Consider the following 24,757-nt stretch of genomic DNA (forward strand, 5'->3'; position numbering starts at 1 on the left):
AATTCAGACAAAGGAAAAGCTGAAGAAAAAGGAGTAGTTCTAAAATTGTTTAAGTTTTGTTTCATCGCCGAAGAGGACGCGTGTTTCTGCGTCTAGTAAATGGGGACATCTTGGTTTTTTTCTTTTTTTAAAGTGCCACCCTGTTTTTCTTAATATAATTTGTCATTTCCTTCTTTAGTCTTAGAACCTAGAATTAATAGATTTTGTTTTGTTTTGTTTGTTTCCTGAGATAGGATTGTATAGAGGGAAATGGGATGTTTTATGGAAACATAGGAAACCTTTCCAGCTCCTGTCCTGGTTGTGAACACAGCTTCTCCTAAATTATGTAATGTTACTGTCTGCTTTAGCAGTCTCTCTTGCATTCTCAGAGTAATTGCATTTCAGGAGCCGATATTCTAGAGTGGCAAAGCTGCCAGGGTAAGAAGTCTGTGTAGCTCCGGTAACACTTCTTGCACAATTCATCAGAGAGATGAAAGAAAGCTCAACGAAAGGTGTAAATAGGCCTCTTACACAGCAGCTTGTTTACTTGTGCAAACAATTTTTCATTTATCCTTTTAATTATCACTTTAGGGTGTTCTCAGCCCAAGCATGTTCCTACCCTTTCCCTGAACCCTCCAGTCTGGCGAGGGAAGAAGGCACTGAGAGCAGCAAGAAGGGCTCCCTCCTTCCTCTCACCAGTCTTGCTCCCTCTGCTGAGCCGAATGCTGGACTGACATGTGGGGGAGGAGGCTTGATGCGGGGAAATGATAACCTGGGGGTTTCTTTTGCCTCTGTTTTGTCCTCCAAGGAAACTACTGCTTGTGTTTCTGAAACAAAATGCTAGTTAAAGGCACTCAGTATTTTGAAGTTTGGTCCCTCCACTGCGCGTGGTGTAGGCGTGTCAGATAATAGTGTTGCAGAAGGTTAGGGTCTTCCAACCCGTTGGTCAATCGCTCTTCTGTTAGAGGCCTGATTTTCCTAAGCTCTTCAGTTTTTATCCTTTCCACATCTCTGTGAGGTGATCCTGTTAGCCCCATTTCACAGGTACGAAAAGATGGAGACTTGCCCCGTGTGTCATAGAAAGTCTGTGGCAGGGCAAGGAATGAAACTCGGGTTGCTAAAATCCTAGGTTACAGAACTGACCTCTAGCCCTCCTTCCCCTAATTGCATTGGGAGGTCTCTGGCTAACAGGACACGCACACAAAAACCACACAGGAATGCAGGTTTTAATGCCATCGCTTAGTCCATTGACTTTCACTGAGGAATTCCTTCTGAGACACAGAGTCTGGGCTTGACATGAAAAACTGATTAAAGTATTTGAAAAAATAGAACAGTACTTTCCAGTTTCCTCAAATATGATTTTCATTTTCCAGTGTTTGAAATCTGGTCAAATTAGAATTTAGCCTTTTGGAAGTCCGAGGGGGGAAAACCCCCTCCCTCCTACTCATAGATATTCATTCAAGTCATGCTGCAAACTGGCCATTATGATATTTCATTTGTCAGCATGTACTACAATCACTTGTTCTGGATCCCTTGGGCAGGCTGCCTTTCAAATCGATATTAATTATGTACCACTAGACAGTAGCTAATCTGAAAGAAAGAACAGGTTTCATTTAACAGATGACTGATGGTTACTAGCTTCCCCGTGAGTGTGGGTTTTGGTTTTCTGGTTTCTGGGTTGGTTTTATTTTTTTCCTTTTGAGAAATCTCCAATCACTGTTTTGGAGCACAGATTGTTTTCTGCTTTGTCTAATAAAAAGTATCACCTTGTTTTGCATAAATCTAACATTGAATTCAGAATTACGGGTATCCTCACAATTGAGGATCTGTAAGGTCCATGAGCATAGAAGTTCAGCTCCAGCACCTAAAGCCTTCAGAGAGCTCACCCCCGGGCAACATTTTTATTCTTTCTGGCAACTGTCCAGTGAACAACAGAGGAACCTGATGAAAGTGGCTTTGAAATGTGTGTTTATTGCATTGTCATCATGCCAGAACTAGCCGTTCATCTGTAATTTGTAAAAACTGCTCCTTGGAATCGTCTGAGCTTCTGGAGAGGGATCTGTAATAACCATGAGGTAGATGCTCTGCTGGGACGTCTGAGCCTGACAGGTAATTTCTGGTAGGGTTAGATGTGTGTCCGCTTTCTTTCTTCACTGGGAGTGTACACTGAAAGATATCTGCTTTACAGATGATGTAGTAGCAAGACTGTCCATGATCAGTGAAACCGAGTATGTTGGATATCTGTGTGTTATTGTAAAATTAGTTAGGTAGGAGTAAGGATCAAATTAATAGAGCTGTTGGTATGAAAATGCTCATTGACTTGGAAGAGGGTGTTGGGAAGTTTCTCAGAAGATCTCCCGCTCCATTCCCTTGATCACCTTCATCAACATCACTCTTGACAGTTGTTCATCAGAGCCATTCTCAAACCTCCCATGATCGCAGCTCACGGCCTCCCCAGCTGAACCACGGGAAGCTTTTACCAAGTGTCTGAAGGGCTTGAGCAGCTCCTTGGCAGCCAGAAGGGCTGTAATCTGCTGCCTGCAGACAAGAGGTTCCCTTTTTCTGTAGGAACTGAGGTATGCAGGTTTGGAAGTAAGATGTGCTGTACGGACTTGCAGTGCGACAAATCATTAACAGGCAGATTGTTTTGGGTTTTTTCTTTTTTGAGTAGTTTAGCCCTGAAACTGTAGAACCAAAAAAAAGAGAAGCCTAACTAGTGCTTCTGCAAACAGGTTCAAGAAAAAAAATAGGGAGCAGTAAGGTATTTCCCTCTATGCTTGTGATGGATTTGAGGTACCGACCAGATGCCCTGCAGTGGGACCAGTGTCCTCACAGCCTTTCCTCCGTGCAATTGGAAGTGCTGATATTAAGACTTTTTCTAACGTGAGCTGTTCCTGGATTTGCAAAGAACAAAGCGTTACTTGATCTGGGCAGAGTGTCACTGATATGGTGCATTGCTGCATCTCTGGTTGCCGCTTTAGCCCGGCCGTCTTGCTTTTCCTGACGGCTGGAATGGATGTGAATTTTGCTTCTCCTTTCTGTAGATTACAATATCTATTAATCAACATTCTTGGGTCTTCCTTCATCACCGTAAGTCACTTGAGCCCCTTAGCTAGAAGAAAACTCTGTCAACTCTCCGTGTAAACTGAGACGTTGCTGCTGTGAATAGCACTGGAATTTTATTTATTAAGTAAAGACTCTTGGATTTCTAGCTTTTGCTTTGGAATGGCAGCCGCGAAATACAACCCTCCCCTGCCCGTCCCAAGAGAAGGGCAGCCTGTAGCATAGCAGGCAGTGCAGGGTCAGGGGTCAATCTCATGATATAGGTGGCCCAACCACAGCTGCATCTCGAGGGCACGCTTTAAAAAGGAAGGAGTATCTTCATGGGGCTTAGCACAAAGTCCTCCATGCCAGCGAAGAAACATATGCTGAAGGAATCATAAGGGAGAGACCGCCCTTGTTGCTCTCCTCCTGTCATCGCCGTATGATGTACCTTTATCCTCATTCCATAGCTGTACCTTGGCATCTGTTACATTTAAGTCCTAAAAAACCCAAACTTAAATAATTTCTGAATTGGATGAAGGCATGGCAGAAACTCACTTTAGTTTTTTTGGGTTCCATTTTAGGTAGTAAACTAAATACTTTGAAAATCATAATGTTTATAACTTCAATGTGAACAAAGTTTTAGAGCTCTGTGGTTTATTTTTTCTTTTCCTCGCTTGTTTTGCCATCTGCGTCGATGGGAACAAGAGTTCTTGTTGAGAGAGTGGCCTTTTTATTATCGTATATGTTTCTTTGAAAATTGGGGGGAAACAAAACAATGCAGCAAACAGTGTGAACACCATCAAGGAACACTTATCTTTTAATCTCAGTGCGTTAGGAAATATCCCTGGGGAAGCTGTGGGAGGGAGACTTGAAAGTCTCCAGACATTTACATTAGGGAATTTAAGAATGTAGGGAAGTGTGAAATTAAAAAAAAAAAAAAATTGAATTGGGCATCACATGCTTCTTGTAAGTAGGCATATCTAAACATGCTTGCAAGTTACATATTAGTGTATATAAAAAACCCCTTTAAAATTAATCTCTGTTATCATTTTGTGGCCCACTTTCTCATATTTTATGGTCCTTAGCTGAAAAACATACACAATTAGGAGCACAATTGACTTCCTTTTTTGAAAGGATTGTTGTAAAAATAAAGAAAAGTTATGTGCTTCCACTTGTACAAGCACAGAAATAAGTACAATTGAAACATAAAAGCAATAAACAAACATTCATAGTTTGGGCTTCTATTTTTTGTTGTTGTTGTTGTTAAAAACGTTTAAAACAAATTAGGCAACACTCCAGGAAATGATTCTTCATGTTTTAAATATATTGTTTTAAATTTAGGTGATCCTTCACTTTATTAAGCGGGTGGGGGGAATAAGAAACATTGTTGTAGGTTACCTGTTTATAAACTCTGCCTACTGTTATTCCAGAAATAACCGAACGGCACAATTCACATAAGCGCTATCACAAAACAGATCATCTAAATCAAAGCTTAAAGCTGAAATTCTTGTTTACCATTTGAACATCACCTCATTTACTGTGTTTCTATTCAGATAAAGATGTAAATAAGATATAAAAAAGAGATTGTTATAGGCCGGATGTGAACCAAGATGCATAGAGCTTTTCCAATACAACACTTTGTGTCCTGGTTTTGACCTTCGCTTGTGCAAATGACTGCCTGTCTTTGAGTCACGTAAAACTCTCTCGTCATGTTGCATACGATTTATGCTTGGCTCTTTGCGCTGGTTGAACACCTTCACAGTGTCTGAAGGTAAGCTGCCTACACAATGGATGGTTGCTATAGGATAATCTTAGAACCGATGGCTTTGAGGTTCCTGGCTCAGCCTTCTGTTGAGGTGTGGATTTGTTTGGCTTGGGTTAATAAAGCTGAGTTGCCAGTATTGCCTGTCTTCCTGAGTTGGATGCATTTCCCTGTGTTCTCCTGCCTGTTTATGTCCATCTCTTTTCCTGTTCCAAACGCAGGTTTTGCAGCCAGAACAGTAATTTTGTAAAGTGTGATTTCAATGCCTGTGTTATGGCCAGAGGTACTATGTATCATAATAATGAGTCCCAAGCCCCAGGGAATTGAATATGTTTGAGGATCTGGGTCTATGAGACCCCAAATAGTGAGACGTTATAGTCATCGAGGGTGTCAGTAACATAAAACTACAAAGGGCACTTGGGTCTCTACACAGCCTTCTGCACACCCAGTCATTTGGTTTGTACACTTACTCATAGGCCGTGCATCTGCAGACTTTGCAGGATATCTGCATTCTTTACATGTTGAAGCTCTGGCTTTTTCCTTGAGTTCTTCCATTAGAAAAGCATTTTACATTCCTCTGACATCTGCAGTTTAATACATATTATATATAAATCTGGATTTATTGGAAATGTCTTTACTTATTTTTCAACTTCTTTCAGAACATTTATTGGAGAAGATACGTTTGGCATGCCAGGCTGTGATGCAGTACAACTGTGTTTTATCTAGCAGTGTTTTCAAGAGAGTAGATTTCTCTAGAGAAGCACGGTTGTCTTCAGTAAAGATTTACTGCCAGTTTGGCGCAGCTCGGTACAAGCCTGCAAACCCTCCGAGATGGAGGCACTGTGAGACCATAACACACAAGGTCACAATTTTCTCCCTCTCTGGGAGAATTTTTAATCTGGGCCAGCACTTCATTTTGGGGTTTGGCTCAGCAGTGGAAGTGGAGCTGCTCTCTAATTTCGGAATGTTAGATGGTGACCCAGTTATTGGATGTTTACTGTGTGGACATGTTGCTTTAGTTTAATAGGAGGCTGTCAGTAAAAACAAGCAGCAAGGAAACAATGTCTCAGGGTGAACCACCCAAATGCCTGGTGATGTGATGGGACAATGGCAGGACTGGTGGCTTGGAGGAGTCTGGCTCAACCTCAGACTGCATTTGTAGAGCTGTTGTGGGTGAGCAGGAATTCAAAGAACAAAGACATCTGGCTAGATTATAAGGGACTCCCTTCCTCCAGAATTTGGAACTGTTTGAGAGAGCTAGGTCGCCACTGGTGTCAATTTGAATGTTTTGAAGAAACCAATACTGCCCAGTCTGCCATAAAGGTGTGGTAGGACACATGAGTTAAGTATACTGCTGTTTAGTTTGTTTGGGTTTTTTTTTTTCTCTTCAAAGAAAACCTTTCTCATAACCTTGTTATAACTGATTGAAAACCAAAGGCTGTGTCTTAGAATGAAGGATTGCTCTTCTTGTCACCATGTGAAAGTAGGAAGAACTGTAGGTACCAAATTCTGGTGTACCTTTGGGGCAAACAGGGTTTACATGCAGAGCACAGGACTTCACAACAGGGACTGATGCTAGGAAAATCACATAATTTCCAAAGAATAGATTCCAGGAAAGACCTCTGAGAGAGGGAATATGAATGGAACAATTATGCAGCTAGTACAAAAGTGAACTGAAATCAACTGAGGCCTGCTAGGAAGAAGAATGATTTTTTCCTAAACTCACACTTCATGCTGTTACAAGCGACTTCCTGGCTGTCCCAATACAGACTCTGTAATTTCTTAGATTGAGAATTGTGCTGGTTTGGGCTGGGATAGAGTTAATTTTCTTCACAGTAGCTAGTACGGGGCTATGTTTTGGATTTGTGCTGAAAACAGTGCTCATAACCCAGGGATGTTTTAGTTCCTGCTGAGCAGGGCTTACACAGAGCCAAGACCTTTTCTGCCCCTCACCCTACCCCACCAGCGAGGCCCTGGGGGGGGCACAAGGGGTTGGGAGGGGACTTGGCTGGGACAGTGACCCCAGCTGACCCCAGGGATGTCCCACACCATATGGTGTCTTGCTCAGTGTATAGGGCTGGGAGAAGGGGGAGACGTTCAGAGTGATGGCGTTTGCCTTCCCAAGTCACTGTTACGTGTGATGGGGCCCTGCTTCCCTGGGGATGGCTGAGCACCTGCCTGCCCGTGGGAAGCAGTGAATGGATTCCTTGGTTTGCTTTGCTTGCATGCACAGCTTCTGCTTTACCTCTTAAACTGTCTTTATCTCAACCCACAAGTTTTCTCACCGTTACCTTTCTGATTCCCTCCCCCTTCCCACCGAGGGGAGTGGCTCTGTGGCACTTAGTTGCCAGCCAGGTTAAACCATGACAAGGACCTACTTTTAAACACTTTGGAAGTCCCCCTGACTTCGCTGGAATTTCTTCAGGTGTTTCTTAAGCATATGCTTAAATTTTCAGACTGTGGCCCATGCTACTCAGCTTTTGATTGCTCACTAGTTTAAGTTACAACCTCTAAATTAATTTTCTTTTAGCTGTGGCAAGGCTTTGTTGTAGCAAAGGATTTTAACCAAATGGGCCAAACTGGGTGCTATCTGTAGAGTGCAGTCCCTTGAGACAGGCTCGTGCTTCATCCTACAACTTGATTATCCTGTCATGGCATGATACATTGCCCATGTTGACAGATCTTAATTGTAAGGTCTTCGTTGTACAAATCAGCATCTTACCAATAAGTCTTGTGTACCAGTTTCTTAAACCCTTAATTTAACACAGCAAAGAACCCAAACTCTGAAAGAAGCATGCAGATGATGTGTCTAATATCTAATAAAAGCTAGTCAAGGAACTCTTCCCAGACATTATTAGCTGGTTTTTTGTAGGCACGTGCTGCTGGAAGCCTTTAACTTGTTCCAGAGAATGCAAATTAAATTAAATTCTTTATAGGCCACTGAATGCTGCTGGATTTTTTGTTTTACAAATTAATTCCTAACAGTTCCAAACTGCCTTCTCACACTGACATAGTTAATGTAACCTGATGTGAGAGAAGAATCACTTTGTTCGTGTCCAGCCCACCTCCAGGTATCTTTTCCTTCATGGGTCACCACCATCTAAGCGTGTGAGTTAAAAATAGGTGTTGCAGAGCCTGTTCCAGACAAGGAAGCCTTCTGCTATGAGCATGTAGTATCCAAGTGGCATGGGAACCTGAAAGACATTGATATATGGTTTTCCTAAAAGCTGCCCAGTAGAGCTGAAAAGATTGGTACAGGGCCCTTTGGCAGCTCTTTAGGTGGGAGCATGATTTACCCCCTTGCAGTGATACTAAAGCTGTAACCTATATCTACAAATTAAAGTCAAGGATTTATGAACCTTGGAATATTTTACCCATGCCTCTGAACTGCCAAGTGTAACTATTCTGGGCTGTAACCCAAAACATAGTTTACTGAAATTCCACTGCTTTAATGATGACTTTTTTTCCCTATAGAAAACAATATGAAACATTCTGCCATCCAAACATAATTACATTCTGCATCTGGAATTTGTTGATGTTTCCTTTTGCTGCTCATATACATTCAATTCAATGAAATTGTTAGTGAATGCCATCGTATCCTAAATCTTGGTTACTGTCGGTTGTTATAGCTCTTGCATTACAAAAGAGGACTGTTGGATGGTGAATTCTACGGTCCCCCTGTGGAACACTGTCCTGTCCCTTCTCACAGATGGCTTGAAGAAGTAGCTCACTCAGGCTGATACATGTCTTGGGAAGGAAGATGAGACCGTTTGGGTGTACATCTCTCAAGATGGTCCACGTCCTGTGTGCATAGGCAGCGAGCTTCGGTGGCTCTCAGTCAGTGGGGTGCTGGCATCAGAGTGGAAAAGGCACCTAGATCTGCACTTGACAGAGGTAGGAGTGTGGATCCCTTACAAAATGTTTGGTGGTGCTGTGGATATTGAAAGAGCAGGAAGATGCTACTGCCCCTTGCTTGCCAGTGCTTTAAGGAGAACCCTAGGCCTTCCCTGCTCCTCTTTCTGCCCAGTATGTAAACAGGTTTTGACCCAGGGCTAAGAAAAGAGCTTGTTCTGCATGAGAATTAGTGTTCAGTCATCAGAGGTGAGCTGCTGCTTGTTCTTTTTTTTCCAGATTTAAACATATGGTAGTGTAGATCATGAGTTCTTTCATCCCAGGATGATCTATGGCAACTGGGGAGGGTTAAAAGGAGGCACGGCTGTCAGGGACAGAGGCACCAAAGCCTTCAACATGTCAGGAGTTGTGTTGTGAAAAGCTCTCTCGAGGCAATGGCAGGCTTTCAGGTAACCACAAAATAAGCTCTGAAGCCAGCCTTTAGACGAGGGCAGAGGTAATCCACAAACGTGGCCCTGGTGGAGTACACAGACAATCTAATTTTCTCTGGTTCCTGCTATGGTGGGCAGAGCAAGTGGATGTTTTCCAGATGTTTGGAGAGATGTATTTCTGAAATCGCATTGTAGGAAAACAAACTACCACATGAAAGGACACCAGGGCCAGGAAAGTGAAGTAGAATGGCATGCATTAACAGTGGTTGATCCTTTTTTTCCTGTTCTTGTATTCTGAGAAGTGGAAGCTTGTGCTGATCAAGAAAGCTCCTCTGTGCTAAACCTGTAGCTTTGCATGTCCTCGGGTGAATTTTCATCAGATGGATTTAAGTAGGGGTTGCACAAGCAGTCCTAATACAGCCTCTAGCCATCTCCACTCTTGGGGATGCCACAGAAATAGCTGAATTGGGAATATGTATGTGTTTTATTTCTTTTTTCACTAGCCTCATCCCCAGAGCACCTCCAGAAGACTGCCATAATGAGGATGCTACTGAAGCAGTGCAGGAAGATAATTTGATAGCCACAGTTGCAAGTCTGATGACTGAACCTTTGAGCAGCATTTGGGTTTAAACAGGAGAAAAAACAAGGGACCAAAAGTGATTTGATGCAATTCCATGGAGAGAGACATTTTCACTGCTTGCATAAATTTCAGCAGACCTAAGCTTCCTCCAGCTCTAAAGGACTCTTCAGGCTATCGAGCTACAGTGGAAATTAGGCTGGCCCTTGGGTCGGATTGTGTGTGGATCCTATGTGAAGGGCATTTGCTCTGGAACACATTAAACTGATGTGGTCATCAGCTGAAAATAAGCAGTTCCGTGAGAGTCAGAAAACCCAGGCTGTTTCCTGCTTTTTGCCTGTGCAATTCAGTGGTTTCGGGGGTTTCCGTGTGTGTGTGTGTCTTTCAGCATTTTACAATGAAGATCCCTTTCAATCAGGGCTTTTCTGAAAGTAATTTGGCACAGTTTAGCTATGTGCTTCTTGCCTGGGAGCTCAGGTTCTGAACGCGTGTGCTTAGCTCTGTCTGTCATCAGCAACCACTTTAACCTGAGGTGAGGATACAGGCTCTGAAATCCCCCCCAGGCTATATTTGTTAAAGCAAGACGGTGAAAGGTGAGGGAGGCAGATTACAATGCGTGGAATGAAACCCAAAGGAATACATGCACCTTAAATTTCTGCTGTGCTTTTACAAAACCTAGAGAGTCAACTTCATAATTACCTGCTCAGCAATATATGTTGATATGCTGGCTTTTTCTTCCAGTCAGTGGAAGTTTAACCAGAGCTACCTGTCCAGGAGCAATCTTTTCAAGGAAGCATGGCAGGACTCTCAGAAGCAATTCTAGAAAATAAAACCTATTTTGGTAGGGCAGTACTTGTCTGTTATCCCCGAAAACTGCCCCTATTCTGGCAGCCCCTGCACGGGGCGAGGGTTATCACACCTTCCCTCTCACAGCTGCCATGCTTTGCGGGATGGCACCATCCCTTTGATCCACTGGTATCGGGGCATCTGTAATCTCATCCCAGCTCAGCTGAGGGGAAACTGCTAAGCTTGGAGCACTTCTTAACCTCTGCCACCGTGACTTGCTGTTAGGGCATCATTACATGTGCACTTTTGCTTGTAAAACTGCCTGGTAAGGTCTGGGAGATGGGCAGAGGACTTGATGGGCAGCCTAACAGACACGGTAACCTGTTCACCTGCGTCAGCAACATCCACAACAGAACAAGTAATCAGGCCCGTGTAAACACATGCAACTCTCGATGCAGTTATATCTTGCTCACTGAGAATACTCCTACCTCATCTTTTCAGTGACGCCCTTGTAGTTCATGAACATTACACGCCAGAACATCGCTCTGGCTGAAAAGGAGGGGTGTTTGGGGGGAACACGAAGCACAATCCAGGGTGACAACTGAGAAAGTCCAGTCCCTGCAGTCACAGGTCACTCTGTCCTCTCATCTTCTTGGTGAATTTATAAACAACCATTTTAAAACACAGTAACATTTTTGTGTGGTTTGTGTTTCTCCCATCCTGTCGGAAGGCTGTGCCAGAATCTTTCTGCACCTTTTTCTAATTTCTAGCAGAAATTTATTAATGGCTGGCTTATATCCATGGCTTGTTGTGCAAATGTTTTCCTTCAGATTAGAAGGCTCTTCTTCCTGCTGCTTGCCCTTCTGGTTTATTTGCAGAGAGCTTCGTGTACCTCCTCTCCACCTCACTTCTGTCACGTCTTAAAAGGTGCGTCTTTGCAGTGTCCAAGGGAGTGGTGCAGAGGCTTGTGAGCTATTGATTCCAGGTGATGTAGAACGGGATTTGTGTGGGCTTTGCAGCCAGGTCCAAAAAAACTGTCTGTGCTGTGGTGCTTCGTAGCTTGGGTTCATGTCTGGAAGGATTATAGGTGTGTTCCCATCCATCTTGGACACAGCCAGTGCGAGTGGATGGAAAAGGAAAATGTTGAAGTTGTATCCTGAATCTCCTCCTGCCATATTACCTCTTTGATTTGGCTCAAAGCTTCGAAGCGGTTGATCACCAACCCCCTGCTGCCTTTCTGGGACTGCAGGCCGTTCAGTGACTTGAAGCAGTCATATATGATCATACTGAAATTGTTCAGTCAGCTCTTAGACTTCAGCACACTAGCAGCTACTTGGTGTGATGTAAAACATGGAAGTTATTAAAGTGAAATAATATATCTTTCCATTCTGATATTTACTAACCAGATGGGAAGTTTCCAGGAATAACTCATACATATCAATTTAGTGCTTGCCAGGAAGACTGTCTGTTTCAGAAATCCATAGGACGGAAGAGTGGTTACCCTGGCCTGTCTCATATGGAAGGATTTTCCTTGTGTCCTTTACAAGCACTTGACGCTGAGAACAGTGTGCTCATGCTCACAGCAACAATTACATGTTAATGTAGGTTAATAGAAGTTCATGTGTCTGAGTCTTGAAATGCTTAGCTCTCCTTTTCTGTGTTGCTTGACAGCTTTATTACTGCAAATACTAAGAGAAGCCAGTTCAATATGCTGAACACTATCAAAAGATTTTTCTTTATGGTCTTAAGAGGGTTTATCTGTAATTCCTGACTGCACAATCTTTGAAAACTATAATGTTACAGACAGTGATTCTTTTTCTTTCTTTTTTTTTTAATAACCACATGGTTTATTTTTAAATAAAGGCATTCTGAGATGGAACGGGGTCATTGTTAACTCTTTTTTCCCCCCTAAGCTCTCTTAGGGAAACTGCAGATTTGACACAGTTGCTTTATTTTGTTAGTCTATGGCAATTTCACTGAGTTATTCAATTTGAAAAATGTCCTCAAGAGTGCAGAGAGTTGAAATATTTCTTTGTGAAATTTCTAAAATGAAACTGCAATTTAAGTAGTAATTTGTTTTGAGCTTTTTATAGAATTTCAAAACCAAAATGAAACACTTCAGAAGGACTCAAACCAAAAACAATGTAATGAAGCCTGCTTTTTTCCTTCAAGTTTTACTTTACCATGAATTAGAAATATTACTTTTATCTGTACTTGCTCTGCTTTTCTAATCCAGAGTGACCAATTATAAAGAAGGATCTGTTGGTCTCCCAGCACAGCTCCTGGGCGGTGGGGCTGAGCCAGCTGGGGCAGATCCGTCTGCAGCATGGCCTGGCCCGCAGGCTTGTGGTCACCTGCAAGCGTTTATCCCGGCTCGTGTAAGCTTGCAGGGACACGCATTCCCCTCTGAGGTGCTGGTTCTCTGAGGGCAGCAGCCATGTGCTGAGCTCTAAATGCAGTTGACAGATCCTCAGCTGATGTAAATTGTCATAAGTCTGTTCAAGCCAGTGACGTGATCTACATTAGCTGTTGGCTAGGTAAAGGCTAAGGGCATCGCTGATAGCTCAGTGCTCCCTTTGGGAGGCTTGAGGGAGAAGTGAAGACGTTTTACTGTCATTCCCTCTGCCAAGCACAGTTCCCAGCTGGCCAGTACTGCATTAACCTGTAGATTTCTCAGTCACCTTTTATTGTTACTTTTGTAATTTGCTAGTTCTAATTGAGGAGTTGCAGCAACAGTTTGCATCATGAAACACTTCATTTTAATTTCTCATCCTCTTCCAGTGTGACTGTCCAACCTGCTTCCACCGTGTTCCCCTCTGGAGCTGGACACAAATGGGGCACGCCTGTAATCCTGCGACGGGAGGGAGAACCCGTGTCGGGGATGGGGCTCCGCTGTGGGAGATGCTATCAGTCTGGGAGCAAAGGAATGATCCCTTCCCAAAGGCCTTCCTTTCCCTTAAAGCACCCGCTTAGGAAAGGCATGAAGAGGACTGAGCCCAGTGGGATTTAAGCATATGCCCACAGTTTACTCTGTCCTCTGAATAGCCACCAACTTAAGCATCGGCTTGGCTCACTTGTTAGGGCACGGTAACATGACCACGCGTCTAAGTGCACCACGGGAATGCACATTTCAATTGTCATTTTGAGAACAAACCGTCTGCGGCCTTGCCGACCATCAAAGGGATGCCTGATGCAGCATCAAGCGGCACGTGATGAGTCAGGCTGCGTGTGTGAGCAATAGAACACCCTTCCCTGGTGCACAGGAGTTGTCAAGGATTCCTGGTAGCAAAGAGGAGCTGCAGGAAAGTCTGGCATGCCAGACCCACTGTCTTTGATCTGACCTGAGCTATAGCAAGGACTAGACCTGCGTGTTATTTGTCTAATATTTCTGCCTTCATTTGCAAAGCTTGAAACCTGTTTTTAAAAATGTTGCTGTCATTACAAAAAGCAATCTTATTGCAAAGGGGATTTTTGGTCTCCACATTTTTTTGAAAGCTTCCCCCTTTTTTTCTTTGAAAAATTAAGTGCTGAGCTTTTCACTTGAATTTCTCTTTTTCCTCTCCAGCAATGCCCAACAGGCAGATCTGCAGCCCCATGCCACGTGTTCCCACCGCAGGGTCCCGCCACTGCCGTTCAGCACAGGAGCTAGTGGCGCTCACTGAATGAGTCACATCAACAGGTCCTGCTCAGACATTTCTCCATCCCAGCAACTTTTTCACTCACAAGACAGGGCAACTGCTAGAGGGATCAATCTACGCTAGATATAACAGCTCATATGCGCTCAAGCTCTTTAAAATGTGAGGTATGTTTGCCCTTGCTGCAATATTAGCACTACTTATCCCTGTTCTACAGCCGTAGTGATATCCATATTGAAGGGTAGATATTGTGTATATGTTATCAGTTACCTGCAGCACTGTTCAGATCTTGAACTGTATCGTGAATCTCTGCATCAATTTTTTTATGCTTTCACAGCCCTACTCAGATTTCATCCCTAGAAGAAGAACAAAGAGTGTATGTTCTGTGTAACTGCAAAAATATCTAAGTAGGATAGGAAAACCATTTAATTGAGTACTGATACAACGGGGATGTATAAAGAAGCTATAGCTGTAAGTGTATTTATAGGTAACCAAGCTTCTGTTAGCAGGCACTGGATATGTTTGGATATGTGGGCAGCTTGGTTCTGGCTGTCTGGAAACAGGTGACAGGAGAGTTCTGTGTTCTCTCCATCTGTTAATTTTCACGGTACCTTCAAGGTATCCCAGCTGAGCACCTGGTATCCAAAACATTTGAAATCAATCAGTTTCTGTAAAAATGTAGGGTTTGGTTTTAGAAAATAGCCGCGCTAATCTCGGAGTGGCTGCTCGGAAGCGTGGGATAAGCAGGAGAAATGAAAGGTTGCAAACCTGACTGTAAATTTTTATGCTTAATCTAGTTTCAAGGAATATTTTAGATTATTGTAATTGTCAAAGGGGGAAAATGCATTTCTGCTTTACACAAAGTACACATGGAGTCCTGTCCAGCTCATAGGTAGAGAAGGAGGAAGTGTTTGAGCCAGGAGTTATATAGAAACCTTTTCTGAATTTCTGTTCACACACAGTTAAAACCCGCTGCAAGGCAGTGGCTCCCGCTGGGAGCTTCACGCTGTGGAGAGGGGGGCAGTGGGAGGAAGATGGGGAGAACATACTGTTCTACTAGTGCTTTGTTTCTGTACACCAAAAAAGTGCAACATGACCTTAAGTATATTAACTGGGCAGTTTCTACATCTTTTGCAAATTACAGAACCGAAAGTCTCAAATCCTTTGTGGATTCATCTCTTTTTAGACTTGGTGAACTGAAGAGCTCTTTACAGAGAGGTGCTGAGTGCATTATCTTCCAAATCCAGGGTCGGCATGGGTGTCAGCTATATTCCAGATCCATCATAGCCTTGGAATACATTTAAATCTTTTAAAAATAACTCTCTGAACTTCTTGTTTTCTTCCTCTTCCAAAAGCACAGGCATCAGTACTTACTGAGATCAGGGTTGTAGCCAAATAAATACGGTCTTTCTATACCATGAGCAAGCCAAGCTTTTGAGATATGATGTTCCCAGAAATGGTAGCAGACTTTTCAAAATTAAAAACCTCTGGTCATTTTCTTTTTATTTATGCTCCTCTGTTAACAAATGCCTTGTTTGATTACTTTTAAATATTGTGTTTCTGGAACGAAAATAGAATACTGGGTTTTAACTCTGGCTTTTAATTCTGTATGCCTTATTATTTCAGCTTCTGAGAAGGCTGAGAGGGTTTGGGTTTTTTGGTGGTTTATTTTTTTGTGTTTGTTTTTTTTTGTTTTGTTTTGTTTTTAACAAAGACTGGATTGTTTTAAGATTGTCGTAAGGCCAAATGTTTAAATACCAATTTTACTTACTTCCAATGCTCTGCAGTAATTGGTAGAAGGCTTGAATCTTTTTATATGTCTCTTAAAGAGTCCTTAGTTGATGGAAAAGGCTTTTGTCAAAATCTTGGCTAACTATTAGAACAGTGTACAAGACCCTGGTGGGTCTTGCATTATGGGATTTCTCTGGCCTATGATGTTGCTTTTCAGCTGGACTGACTTTTCTGATAATGAAATGAAAAAGCAAGCTATAGACAATTTACTTGCCGTGAAGCCATGCAGAGGTAGGATTCAGGATTTGGGTATATTTTGGTAGACAGCTCTTTTACATGGCTAACACAAACAATATGAGGAAGGGGAATAGATGTCAAACATTTGGATAGAATGGTCTGAAAAGTGCCTTAGATCTGAATATTTCTCTGAATTTGGGGAAAACGCAAATCTCTACCTGAAGCTTACGGCCAGCATTTTCTTTAAATACAGCAGGTTCTGTCCATGCTTTGCATGTGTGCGTTGTAATGGTGTCGGTTAACCGGGACCCTAATCTGGCACCGAAGTTTTCTCTGACCAAAAAATTGCTCTGAGCTCTTCTATGGATCTAGAGTTGTCTAAAAGGAACTTTCACCTATCACAAGGGTTGCTTTAACAGTTTTTTCAACCTACTTTTTTTTTTTTGCACTGTACTGAGGAGTAAAATCAGATTCTCCATGAGGTGAAGTCTAGTTGTTAGTATATACTACATTCTGCTTTTGTGTGCCTGAAAATATTTTTGAAGTGGAGTTTTTTTTTCCTGAGATGGGATTTGCATGATTAGTTGTAAGAAAAACACAGGTATTTGCAATCCTATTCTGCTTCCAGATCTTCGACTTGTCCTGAAAATCAAGGAGTTTGTGGGGATTTTTTAATAAGTATTTTCATAGTTATTTGAAAGCCTGAAATAAGGAATGAATTACAAGTGTACATCAGATGAGATAAGACTGGTAATTTTTGCTGTGTGCTGAAGAGAGTTAGAAACCTTTGAAAACTGTTGTCCAAAGGTTTTAATTGGTATTTAAAATGTTTTTCACTACTTTACTGATAATTAGTGTCTAAATTTGTCAGCTCATATGGCGTAGCTGCAGCTTCTTAGAGCAGAAATACATTCTGTTTTCTATCCAGCTGGTTTCTTGTAAAGTGCTGAATTATTCTAGCTTTTATGGGTCATTGTTAAAAATGGCAGGAAGGGTCATTGTTAAAAATGTTTTCAGAACTTTGATAACCAGTTTATCAACTGATTCACATGTTTAATCAGTTAATAGGTTTTCCTTTTCAGTGCATGGGAATTTCTTTGTTTATCTTAACTGAGTAACTGTTTCTACAGTGGAAAGAACTGTAGTTGACTGATAATCTTTTCAAATATGTGGAGCTTGCTCTTGTGATGCAAGTTATATGACCAGATCCTGCACTCTTACTCATAAGTCTGTATTCATAGGGAATAGTCCACTGGAATAAAGTACAAGGATTTGCATGTGAATGAAACCCCAAGACGGTCCGGTATTCTGGGGGTACAGAGCATGGAGCTATAGTTATTAGGCTTTTAAAGGCATTTTGATATTTAAAAAAGATGGACAGGTGCTTTTGAAAATTTTGCTGGGTGGTTAAGTGCCAAACATCTGTGGTTCCTCTAATGCCTTGTCAAGAATTTCATAACATGGTACTTTATCACCAAAAATACCAATGTGTCAAAAGGTACGTGTTTAGCATGAAACTTCTCCAGGAACTGCGGTCCCGTGCCTGTCTGGTGACCTCTTCTAGGGCTGCACCACCTTTCTTCTGAATAAGTTTTTCCTAATCTCCAATCTGAACCTGCCAAGACCAGGTTTTCGATATTGCCCCTTATTCTGTCATCTGTCTCAAATGAGAAGTTTGGCTCTGTTGTCACTGTCATTTCCCTTCAAATAAGGGAATTCGGCATAGGCTACTTCCTTACAGGCTACTACTGGATAGCCTGTTCCTAGATCACCAGCTCTTCATCAGACCAAACAGGCCAGGGCCGTGCTTCAGATGAAGCCCAGTATGCACTTTGCCTTACTTGCTGAGAGCACACTCTTGGCTCATACTCAGCTTGAAGATAGGGTGGGTTTTTTTCTGCCATTCCTATTGTAATAAGGCCAGTCTGCTCCTGTGTTTATAAACAAACTTTAGGCCAAGCAGAACTATAAACTTTGTTTTTGCTTTTTTTTTTTTAAATAAATTCAATGATGTTTGCCTTCTATGTAAAGAGCAACTTGGCATGAAATAATACACAATAATAAAGTTGCAAAATATGAGTTTACATAACATTTATTGCAGATACTTACAGAGCCCTGCAACACCCGGCTGGGTTTGTAAGAGAACCATATTCATACGGCCACAGCAGCTTCTGGGAATTGGCATCGCATTTGCACACGTGAGGAAGAGTTAGCAGCTTGTTTTGTGTGACCTGGTTTCTTTCTAGATATGTTCATTCTAGCTGCTGCATGAAGGAAATGTGTTTAGATGAACACAAGTCACAAGTAGTAACCCAAGTTATGCTGGAAACCCAGACGCGGCAGTTTTATTGGTGTGCCTCAGACTGAGAAAGGCACAGACATATTAGTAAAAAGCCAGTCCAGCTTGACAGACCCGGTTCCACACATTATGGCTCACATATCAACTAGAAAGACATTTCTAACTTGCTCCTATGAATCTCAGAGGTGAAATGGAGTATATTCTGTCTTGTTGAGAGAGCGCTGGGGGCTGTTGGTGGCAAGGCATGGTTGGAAGGTGCAGCTGGGCCTAGTTATGTGCCATGTAAAACGTACATCTGGAACCTGCCTTTTCAGGCTAGTCTTAAGCCAGTGCAGGGCTGTGCTATCGTCTGAAATGATCCACTGCTTTGTCAGCTGATCTGACCAAGAATGAGCAGGGAGGAGGCTGCGGGGATTTATTTTTTTCCTGTGGCCACCAAAAAGCAAAGGTGATGGGAAGGAAGCAGCAGGATCTTGTGGATGTGAGTGAGAAGAAAGCAGAAGATTGGGTTAAGCCACTTGTAAAGCTTGTGTGGAGTCAGCCACTGTTTTGTATGGAGCGTTAACTCAGTGTTTTAGTTGATAAAGCAAAACTTCCTGAGACCTGAGCAGGCTCTAGCCTTTGAGAAGCATCGCTCTGTATTTGCCTGTAGATATTTAACTGTGGATATTGAAAAAATAGTGATACCGGTCCTTCTTACAGTGTTCGAATATTTACAAAATATTTTTCCAAAATATTTTATTTAAAATTTAAACTTAATTTTAAAAATATTTTGTTTAAAAAATATTTTATCAAGGAAGATACTTACTTTAAAAATACTGCTGTGAAATACAGCGAAGATAAAAGGACCATGGTGTTTGAGACCTGTTTTTTTTTTGTTGCCTATTTTCTGTGCTAGTCTACTAAAAAACTCCTCTTTGCTGGAGAGTTTGAAGCAAATAAGAACTTCCGATTTGTTGCTGAAGCTTTGTGAAATTCAAAACCAATTCATTAGGTACAATGTAAATGTAGAGCGTGGGCAATTATTAGGATTTCAACAGCAAATAACGCAGCCCATGAAACATTAGACTTATTTCCTTCTTGTTTAAAACATTGTAATGTGTTTCGCCCAGCTAAATGTGCTCTTGAGCTTTTATGTCAAAGTGAATCATGATCTAATGCTCACCAGATTAAATCTAAATGTCGCAGTATTTCCTTTCTAATTCTGGCTCTTCCCGCTATGATAATATTATTTATCTAGTCAGTTATGTGCAAGTGTGAATGAGAAGATGTAATTTTTATAAGTATGCAAACACCCACGGAAGTATTGCCCAAGGAAACTGTGCTCCGGTTGTGCTCAGCAGAGCTTGTCTTTAACCACTGTCCGCCCTTTTTCAGATGCATAAAGAAAAAAGCCAAGTTGATAATTAGGTAAAAAGCATAATAAGATCCATGTCTATAAGGCCAGCGTGGCCCAAAAGACTTTTATTTGTGTGAATTTCTGGTACAAATGTGAAAGATCCCAGCTACTTAATTGGTTGCTAAGCTACCCACGGAGAATATTTGGGTTAATGACTGCCAGGCCCAAAGCCGCCTGCTCAGCCGAGCGGGCCCTGAGTGGAAGAGACAGGCCTGGCCGGGCTGTCAGGAGCCGGCTGACACTGGCGGCCACCTGCGCTGCGGGGTTATTAGAACATTTCATGTCAAAGTGTTTGTGGCGTTGGAGCAAACAGGCCCAATTAACAGGCCTGAAAGCTCCTCTCCAGCCAGCCATCACTAACACTCCAGATAAAATTTGACATCTTCCCCTCCTCCCCCTGCACCAAACTCCAATTAATTTAAATGGTTTTACTGAGGGTCCGTGGCACTCCTGAAAAGGCAGAGGACTTTGCTTGGGTAATCAGCTTAAATACCCAGTCCGTTTCCTGCCCTTGCCGGTCCAAACTTCCCATTCGGGAGACATAAATACTGTTTTTATTTTTTAAACTTTTTTTACCTCCAATTTCCTTGTACAAGACTCCATTTCAAAGGGCAGGATGGTAAAGCCTGTAAACTGGATGCGGACGGGAACTTTTAAGTTTAATGTCGATTACCTTTATTGGAAGGAAGGGGTAATGAGGGGTTTCACAGGGAAAAGGTACATCTTCTCTGACAGTCAGAAACTAGTGATAATTAGGAAGAAAACCGCAGTTTCATTTATTTTTATACTTCTTAAACACTCTTGCCTAAAAATGCATTTTGCATCTCCTGCTGTAGCAGCAGATCAATGACTTCTGCAGTTAAAAAAAGGTAATAGCTTGTTGCATACTTTTTTATAACTATAGTCAACTAAAGACGTGCCAACGTCTGTGCCAGTTGTAAGATAAGCTTTGAAATGCCCATATTACAAGACCTTGTATGCACAGAAGTTATTACAGAAGCATCTGCGATTTCAGTATGAATATATAGTTCAGCCTCTGCCAGTACTGAATTCTTAACTGTCATTACTCGAGGGAATTGCCATCAAGTGGAAGAGTGCTTCGCGGGGTCAGGGTCTTTACTCAGGTGAAAGGCTTGAGCGTGTTTCATTTTAGGAGGGTGAGTAATCTGTGGAAACATCCCTATGCTTCAAATTATGTGTGCGCACAATTTTATTCCTGTATTCGCCAAGAATTTTTTGCCCATCGTACCCACCTTCTGAAACTGTTGAGGGAATTCTATTTTCTAGCAGGAGAGCTTGGGATCAAAGAAATATCCTGCTTTTGGGAGTGTTTTTCTTTTAAATGAGCAGCATTTCTCTAACTTTACATTCTCTCTTTTTCTTAACAAGCAGTAGCAGTTGGCCTAGAAGACAAACTGCTTTCCAGCCAGAATCCCTTACCATGGCTGATACAGCGTGCTTGGGAAGCAGGTACATGGTGACCTCCACAGATGGCAGCCAGCAGCAAAACCGTGGCTGGACCTGCAGCGATACAGCACAACAGAAGTGAGTATATCATCCTTTTCCCAGCTGACATGCCATTCTCAGAAATGCCCTCCCGGCCATTTTAGGCATCTGCCTAAAACCGTCTCATGTTTTTATAGTGGAGGCTGTGAGTGACACTACGCGGTAGTCAGAAAATTGTTCTTGGACACTGCACAGATTTCTAGAAGCAAGTACTTGTCACATGTTAGGAGAGGTTCATCCTCTCCTTAAAGCCCAAGTTAGGAACCGTGTGGCTGCTTTGGGACACGCGTGCTTACACGTGAAGCTTGCAGGTGTGTGTGTGCACGCAGTGTGTGTTTGGCAATCTCCATTCAGGATCGAACTAAAATCTCCTAAGAAATAATGAGGATCTATTCTGACGTTAAGCTGAAGCGGTCTGTAGAAAAATCAGGTTTTTAATCCCACCGTTATAATGGATCAATCTTTGTTTCTAAAGGAAGGGGCTGGGTGGTGCTATTAATCACACTAATTGATTGGACGTGGCATTGGGTTCCACATCCAGAGTTTTCCTAGGTGTTTTGGAATCGCAGCATCTGGACTCGGCTCCTCTCTTACAAGGGCACTAAAATAAACAAGACGTTTGCATGCAGCACTTGCAAAACTAAGCTTAGGTAGCTAAATGGCAGTCAAGATTTCTTAAACATTAATATGCTAATAGCAATGGTTAAAATGTGATTTTCTCAGCAGGGGGTGGTGGTGGGGAACACACCATATTCTTCACCTCACATCAGCAAAGCCAGTGTTCACTTCCATCCGTCCCAATCAGAACAAGATAATATCTTTTCCTGACTGGATTTAATGGGAAAGATCTACTCTGTTCCCAGGTGTTTGATAATTGAACAATTACTTTTTAAATAATTTATTGGTGTCAGTTTACGCATTTGCTAGCATTTCTTTTTTTTAAATGTTATCCTACTGTGGTGCTATTTCTCCAGTGCTGTTTTTCTAGCATTGTTTAATGATGAATCATGAACGTTAACTTTATACATGTGTAATGCTTTCTATATATATACATATGTATTTATATAAAAATCTGGGTGGTGGCAGGGAGAGACTTATTCTGTCTGCTCCATCTTTTGTTTTGATCTAGTTGCTATAGAAATACTAAGATCAATTTTGACAGAATAAAATACTACAAATTACATTGTCGGATTACCTCATTACAGAGGGCTGGCACTTTGGATTGCAACATTACTGAAACGAAGAGCGTGAACACTACAGGAATTTCTGCTCTATGGAAAAATGTTATTTTTGGATTCTTCAGGAAGGCGCGCGTATAAAACCACCGGTTCCCTGGTGAGTGACTGGTCCCTGAGACTGGCAGAACTTTCTTCTTAATTTTTGGTTGTGGTAGTTGATGTCATATTTGGCCATACATTTACTTTAAGCTGCAACTGGCATCTCACTGACAAAGGCCTTCGTGTTTTTTCTGTTAAACACTTAGGCAACAGATTTCTTGCAGTAAGACTGATGGAGTGCGTCTTTTTACTTCCTTTTTTTGGTGTCATCTACTACCTATGTGCCTTTGTCTTGATGTAACTAACATAGTTTTAGTGATTTGCCCTCCGTGATCGAATAGGAAGTATTGTACTACACCTTGTGTTCTCAAAACTGGCTACAGTTAGAAACAACTGCCCTTGTTCGTTAGCAGTGAAGGGCAGGCTTTGAGAACAAGCAGCTTTGGGATGTAGTCTCACTTGCAATGGGAGGTCTCTGCTGGAAGGAGATGACCGTGAAATCTCAAATTGCTGTGCGTTTCTTTTCCATGCTGATAGAACTTACACGTGTCTGCATGTGGATATGGGCCTTGCTTGAAGAAGTTTTGCATTTTCAGTCAAGGAAGTGTCTTGTGCTCTAACAACTGGTAGAGCTTTATTGCTGTGTTCATAAAAGACACGTTTAGTACTAGGTTTTATTTAGGAAACCATTTATACGTTGGTATTATTTGTATACAGGGAGACAATCTGTGTGATTTGGCAAATGGCTTAGTCATTCTTTTTTTCTTCTAGTCAAGAATATTACTCTTGCTATATCTAATCTAGAGTTGTAAGTTGCAGCAGAGGTACAAATCCAAAACAAACATTTTGAAGAATTTGAATGGAGTAGAGCCCCAATTTCCATTTCAGTACTCTCTCTGTTGTCCAATTTGTTAAACTCAAGTGGTCCTATGTGCGAATAGCATTACTGCCATAAGCGCTCTCCAGCCATCTGCTTTTTTGGTAAGTCTTTGATTACTTCTTTGTCCATTTTTCTATCCAGAATCAGAACTGGCAACTCACTTGGTTGATTAATATTGTATTTTTTATAATTTAACATTTCTAGCTTATGGCTAGGAAATGGCAGCAAGGTAATAAAAAGCACAAGAAATAAACTCTCCTACTGAAGTCCAACTGTACTATGGTGGAGCTTTTTTACCACATTGTTTCAGCCTTTTCAAGAGTACCAAGAGAATTGAATAGGAAAAGTTTTACTGTTTGTGGGTAATGTCAAACTGGGAGGAAGAGACATAGCAGCCTGCATTAACTTGATGAGCTGTCTTGGAAATGTGAAGAACTGCCAGGCACTGATAGAGGCTTTCGCAATAGAGCTGAACTTAGATGCTAGCACTGCATTTAAATCTGAACCAAACCAGGCAGTAGAGGAACAAAATTTAACAAACCAGAAAGCTGGTTCGATACTCTATGGGAGAGGCTCTGATCTGTGTCCTACAACTGGATGGGGCATGCGCCCGCATTGTGTCAACTGAACCTTAACTAGAGGTCTTGGGATTCTTCACCAAGAAGGGCCGAAGCCTGCTCCTGTGTTGGTATTGAGAGACAGAAGAGGGAGTCGGGGCTGGAGTGGACACTGTGAAATGCTGTGGTACACCGCGGCGTACCAGCCGCTGGCTGGCTGCTCCTCCTGGTTCAGGTTGTGACAAGGAACCACTAGGTATTTTAGGGGCGGTGGTTCATTTTGGCTACTTGTAGAGTTTAACACATTAGTGGTGAAGGGAAATTTGGCTTTAAAGGAGGCAGCATTGAGGACACTGAGTTTCGGTGCATGTCGTAGGCAGAGTCCCACTATGTTTGTACGGCCTCAGGTTTTCAGCTTCAGTTCACAAGTGGCATCAACTGATGGAAACTAAATGGTTTTAGACACTTAATGAAGAAATTCTGCTGGACAAATGAATGCTGCAAGACAAGCAGAGGGTAAATGAGAACTCTAGATCATTGCCGTTGTATTTGCTGCATTTAAATACCTAATGCGTGACGTGGTGCTTTTGGATCTGAGTAGGCTGGGTCTGTTCTAGCCGGCAGCCAGAGGAGATAGTAATGGATGTGCTCTGTAATGCAGACTTGGCCAGGGGGATTATATGATAAAGAATAACTTATTGTTGTTTTGTTTGGTGTTTTTTTTTCCTTTTAAAAGAAATTGCATCAGAATTTTGGTCTGATGAGCAGCATCTTATGAAAGCGCAACAGGTTTGCAGGATAATG

The 24,757-nt window shown here is 42.1% G+C and overlaps 1 long non-coding RNA gene across 1 annotated transcript in view; it reads left to right on the forward strand.

Annotated features, from left to right (window-relative positions):
* Window positions 1–21,129: 21,129 nt before the first annotated feature.
* The window catches only part of LOC142060498 (uncharacterized), a 113,291-nt gene continuing 109,663 nt past the window's right edge, over window positions 21,130–24,757 (forward strand). Inside the window, exons 1-2 of the long non-coding RNA XR_012661772.1 lie at window positions 21,130–21,278; window positions 22,445–22,574. This is a non-coding gene — a long non-coding RNA (uncharacterized LOC142060498). The remainder of the gene's footprint in view (window positions 21,279–22,444; window positions 22,575–24,757) is intronic.

This window comes from Phalacrocorax aristotelis, chromosome 7 (genome assembly GCF_949628215.1).
Source record: "Phalacrocorax aristotelis chromosome 7, bGulAri2.1, whole genome shotgun sequence".
Classification (NCBI taxonomy): Eukaryota; Metazoa; Chordata; class Aves; order Suliformes; family Phalacrocoracidae; genus Phalacrocorax; species Phalacrocorax aristotelis.